Source organism: Macaca thibetana, chromosome 7, assembly GCF_024542745.1.
Source record: "Macaca thibetana thibetana isolate TM-01 chromosome 7, ASM2454274v1, whole genome shotgun sequence".
NCBI classification, from domain to species: Eukaryota; Metazoa; Chordata; class Mammalia; order Primates; family Cercopithecidae; genus Macaca; species Macaca thibetana.
In genome coordinates this window covers 133,355,515-133,361,360 of record NC_065584.1, presented here as the reverse complement: position 1 = coordinate 133,361,360, position 5,846 = coordinate 133,355,515, and the positions used below count along the sequence as shown (strand labels likewise).

The 5,846-nt window shown below is 47.8% G+C and overlaps 1 pseudogene; it reads right to left on the bottom strand.

Annotated features, from left to right (window-relative positions):
• Window positions 1-3,692: 3,692 nt before the first annotated feature.
• Window positions 3,693-5,263, bottom strand: LOC126958697 (keratin, type II cytoskeletal 8-like; annotated as a pseudogene).
• Between the last annotated feature and the right edge of the window lie 583 nt (window positions 5,264-5,846).

The window sequence follows — 5,846 nt, the reverse complement described above, 5'->3', positions numbered from 1 at the left end:
TGTGGATGTGCGTGTGTTGCGGGGCAGCTGCTGTGAATTGCTTTTCATCACAGCTACTCCTCTGTCTGGTGCAAGCCGTTGGAATTATTTAGGCAATTCAGCCAAGAGCCAGGTTTTGTTTTCCCTTAAGTGGCAATAGAGACCTGACCCCGGCCAGCCGATCTTGTGTCAACTCCAGGAGAAAACTTGGCCAAGGCCAAGTGTAAGGACCGTAGCCTGTCACCTTCCACCACTGGTCAGTGGGCCGCTGCTATCTGCTAGAATACAGGGCGGCCTCTCTCTCTGGGGAAGAGGCAGTAGCCGAGTCTGGACAGCAGATAGTTGGTGGGAAGAAACTTGCCCACCTCCCACCCGCTACTTCTCCCCAACCAGGGCAAGTTCACATTGCTATACAACACGTGTGCACAGGCGCCTTCCGGACCGCTGGCTCCAGTAATTTGTACTGGCGTCCCCCTCCTCGTAGGTCCTGGCCAGAGGACACAACCTTCGACAAAACACTGACCGCTGTCCCAGCTAGCAGGCAAGCCCATTTCTATTTTCATCTGAATTCCCAGCATCTTGGGGAAAGAACTTGGCCCTTCCTATCAAACAGACCCATGACGAGGGAGGAGAGCCTGCAGGCTCCTTCTTTAGCCTTCTTTGACTTGGACTCCGAAGACAAAGGTGAACTTGAGTGCTGCGGAGACACAGCTTCCCTTTATGCTCCCACCAGGCCCCCGGGCCGCCTAGTATCCAGCACTGAGGCCCTATTGTCCCGACGGAGCACCCGGGGCCTGACTGCCCACACTGTGAAAGCGCAGTTCCAGCCCCCTCTCCTCTCCCCCTGAGTCGCTGTGCCTGGAGAAGGGCTTTGGAGTTTCAGGGAATGCACACTGGCCCTTTTCTTCTCGGGGCGCCCGCAGCTTTGATGCTGCGCGCCTGGCAGCCGGGTGCTCCGCTGGTCTTTTTCAGGGAGACCATGCGAAAGCGCGGATCAGACGCTCTTCCCGCCGCCAGCCGGGCTTCTCTAGAGGGGCACAGCCCGAGGCGGCCGCGGACCCGGCGGCCTGCAGCTCCCTCCGCCGCACCGAGGGGGCGCTGCGCCTGCCCGCGGGGAGCCCACGCAGCAGGAGCTCATCCGGGAAACTCATCCCTGGCCCGCCTTTCAGACGGAAAACAGGCAGCTGCGAGCCCGGCAATGCTACCTCTGGGAGCTGATTCTGAGATAATTAGATTGGGATCTGTGAGAGGATATGTCAAAAAAAACTTCTTCAGCCAAATCTTTCTATGAAAAATTGCAATCATGCTAAAAAGTTGGAAGAATGTTACAACAGACACCTATATACCCGCTATCTGGCGTCTGCAATTAGCATTTTGTATGGAAGGATTTAGCAACAGTGGCTATCACTGTCCTATTGTATGTGTGTGTAGGAATCTAAATCCCCCCTCTCCGATTTGTTAAATTATGCCACATTTGCACAATGGTACTATATAGCCGTTTTAAAGTAACATCGTGTATTCAGTGATATGGAGATTTTTTTAAGTTAAAAAAAAGCAGGTAGAAAACCGTATGCACAATATTATGTTATTTTTGTTTAGAAAAGCAATTATTTATAGGGGAAAAAGCAGCCTGAGGTGGTTTTTGTCTCTAAAATGTGAATAAGGATTGTGGCTAAATTAGGATATGGATGAATTTAGTTTTCATATCTGACTTATGAAGTACTTCTATGCAAAATGAAAAAAAGAAATTTAAAACGTGATCAACTCAAGAAGCTGACCAGGCTCCCTGGGATAATTTCAGCACTATTTATCATGATAGAAGTCCTGGGCTCTCCCAGCCCACATACAAACACTACTGTGTTGCCCCTTTTGGCCATTTCCAGCTCCACCAGCCCCACACACGTTCCCAAATTTGCACTAGATCCTCACTTCTCTTATCCCTGCTTTCCTGCAGCAAACCGCATTCCTCCTTCTCATCACTTACTCTTAAGCTAGAGAGGTTCCTTAGTCTCTATAAAGACAGAATCCTACCATGCTATTCACTTTTCCCACTAAAAAGCAAAAGTCTTGTAAGATAAAATTCCTCTTCTTAAAAAGAAGTCTGGGGCTTAACCCAGAGGCAGACCCTGACGTGTCTCTCTGTGAGAGGCCTGTCCCAGTTAGATTCCCAGGAAAAAGCATTTTTTTTTGGTGGGGGTTCTTCAGGAATCTTTAGGACCAGCTGGATGATATTTTCATCACTACACAAGCAATGGCACTTTGGGAGACTACAGTAATAATAGCTCACTTTGTACATGTATTTTCAGTTCACAAAGGAAATCTACAGACTCCCTTACAGTGATTCCCAGAGCATATCAAAAATCATTTGGAGATAGACATAGGGTTGCTAACTTATGTTTTGCCACATAGAGCCATTTAAATACTACCTAGTATACTACCTCGTATCCTAGATACTACCTGGTATACTACCTCGTATCCTAGATACTACCTGGTATACTACCTCGTATCCTAGATACTACCTGGTATACTACCTAGTATCCATGTTTGCCGTTACTTCATAACAGAAAAGACATTTTACCACACACAGAAAATAGGAAGGACAATCTCAAAACTTTTTTTAAAAAGCAGTATTTAAATATAACTTCACTATAAGGTCCTCCTTTTCCCCCATGTATTTTACGATTATTATCATCATTTCTATATAAACTGTAGAAAACATTTTTACAGACAATCAGTGGTTTGGGAACAGTGCTCCATTGTTTTTGATACTTAGAGTTACACACTTGCAGGTGAGGAAGCCAAAGTTTACAGACCATCGGCTGATGGAATGGTTAGAATCAAATTCAAGTCTGTCTGCTCCCAGCGGCTTTTTCTTATTCCAGATTGCTTCTGTCTAACCATGTTGCCAGTGTGATTCTACCAAGAGAAAACCTAACTAAAAAGCAAATGAAAGTCTTGGCTATGCTTGGATCACCAGACTACACCTAGTGGGTCAAATTTTATTTTTGATTGAAAAATCACTGAGCTCATCAGATGGAATTAGCCTTTCAGGAAAGTTCCTCTCTAAGTTCATTATTTACTTAATCAACAAAGTCATTCATATAGGTGGTTTCTAGGGGAGAATTATATGTTAGAATTCTAATATTTCTACTTGTATGTATCTATCCATATACATCTATTGACTGGTGCCTGAAATTCCTTCATTTTGGTCTCCTTTAGTGATAGGTTTTTAAAAATCACTAAAAATTTAAGAATAAGGCAAAAAGGTAGACAGCATGTCCTTTCAATGTAATACTGAAGCATTGTTTAACAAGCTCAATTTTTTTTTTAACTTTTATATTCTGGGGTGCATGTGCGGGCTTGTTATAAGGGTATATTGCATGATGCTAAGGTTTGGGGTACTAATGATCCCGTCACCTAGGTACTGAGCATAGTACCCTATAGGTTTTTTTTTTTTTTTTTTTTTTTTTTTTTTTTTTTTTTTTTGGGCAGAGCTAACTGAGGTTTTATTTTGGGGAGAAAAATGGAATTGTAACTGGAGGCATGGGCAAGGCAGGTCCCCCAGGCAGTAAACTTCCCCACGGGTGGGCTGAGGGCCAGGGCTGAACCTCAGGTGGGCCTCCTGTTCCCTGTGCTCCCCTGCATAACGGCCTCCCTCCCAGGCTCTGAGGCAGCGGCAGGAGGGGTAGGCTGGGCGGGGCTGCTGTGGCCATTCACTTGGGCAGGACATCAGAGGACTCCGACCCCAGCTTCCCATCGCGAGTCTTGATCGTCTTCACAACCACGGCCCTGAGGGAGCTGGTGCAGCTGAAAGAGCTGGAGGCCCGGCCAGAGCCAAAGCTGGAGCCCCAGGCCTTAGCTGAGGTCAAGGCTTGTGACGCACCGGTAGCAGAGCTCAGTGCACCTGCATAGCCACGGGTGGTCTTCCTATGAATACTCGTATTCTGCATCCCAAACTCCAGCCGGCTCTCCTCGCGCTCCAGTAGCTTCCTGTAGGTGGCGATCTCGATGTCCAGGACCAGCTTGCCGTTCGTTCATCAGCTCCTGGTACTCAGGCAGCTGCCGCGCCATGTGCCCTGTCGTGCTTGGCCCACTGCTGGGCGGCCTCCAGCTCGGACAGCTTGGCGTTGGCGTCCTTAACCGCCAGCTCCCCGCGCTGCTCAGTATCTGCGATGGCGGACTCCAGGGAAGCCCTCTGCTCTGGCCCTTGAGGCAGGCCCTCAGTCTCAGCCTGGAGCCGGCTGATGTTTCGGTTCATCTCAAAGATCTTCGTCTTTGTGCGACGCCGGTCATCCCAGTGCTTCCCAGCCAGTGTCTGCAGCTCCTCATACTTGATCTGGTACATAATCTCAGCCTCGGCCCGGCTGCAGTTGGCGATCTCCTCGTACTGCGCCTTGACCTCCGCGATGATACTGTCCATGTCCAGGGAGCTGCTGTTGTCCATGGACAGCACCACAGATGTATCCAAGATCTGGGACTGTAGCTCTGGGATCTCCTCTTCATACAGCTGCCTGAGGAAGCTGATCTCGTCAGTCAGCCCTTCCAGATGAAACTCCAGCTCTCCCTTGTTCATGTAAGCTTCATCCACAGCCTTCTTGACCAGGACAAATTCATCCTCCATCTCTGTAAGCTTATTGATCTCATCCTCGTACTTTTTCTTGAAGTCCTCCAGAGCCCCTGCATGTTGCCAAGCTCCGCCTCCAGTTTCAGCTTCTCCTGGCCCAGGGTCTCCAGCAGCCACAGAAGGTTGTTGATGTAGCTCTCCAACACGTTGTCCGAGAACAAGTTGCTCCAAACCGTCTTCTGCTGCTGCAGGAAGCTCCACTTGGTCTCTGGCATCTTGTTCTGCTGCTCCAGGAACCGTACCTTGTCAACGAAGGAGGCAAACATGTTGAGGGTCTTGGTCTACTCTTTCTCCTGGGTGTCCGTGGCTTGCATGTTGGGGTCCAATTCCAGGTTAAGGGGGCTCAGCAGGTTCTGGTTGACTGTGATGGCTGTGATGCCTCCCATACGCTGGCCCCTCATAGCCTCCACACAGACCCATGCTGGTGCCCAGGACATCTCGGAAGCTGCTGCTGCTCACTTGGGAGAAGCTCAACAAGCCTAGTCAGTAATTTTTTTTAACTTTTATATTCAAGGGATACATGTGCAGGATTGTTATAAGGGTATATTGCATGATGCTAAGGTTTGGGGTACTAATGATCCCGTTAGGAGGCCTGGGGCCCAGAGGTGGACACCTTGTAGGACTTCTGGGTCACCCTGATGGACATGGTGGAGGCAGGAGTGGAGGCAGGCAGGCTGAACCAGGCAGAGATTCGAGAACGAACGGAGAAGCTACTTCTAGGACCCATAGTTAGTTTTTCAACCCTTGCCTCACTCCTGGCGTCTCCCCCAATAGTCTCCAGTATCTATTTTTGCCATATTTATGTCCATGAGCACCCAATATTTAGCTACCACTTATAAGTGAGAACATGCAGTATTTGGTTTTCTGTTCCTGCATCAATTCACTTAGAAAAATGACCTCCAACTTCATCCATGTCAATGCAAAGGACACGATTTTGTCTTTTTTGATGGCAGCATAATATTCCATGGTGTATTTGTATGACATTTTCTTTATCTAATCCACCATTGATGGACACCTAGATGTAATGTCTTTGCTATGGTGAATGAAGTGCTGCAATCAAGATATGAGTGCATGTGTCTTTTTGGTGGAATGTTTTCTTTTCTTTTGGATACCTACCCAGTAATGAGATTGCTGGATCTAATGGTAGTTCTGTTTAAAGTTCTTTGAGAAATCTCCAAACTGCTTTCCACAGTGGTTGAACTAATTTACATTCCCACCAACAGCGTGTAAGCATTCCCTTTTC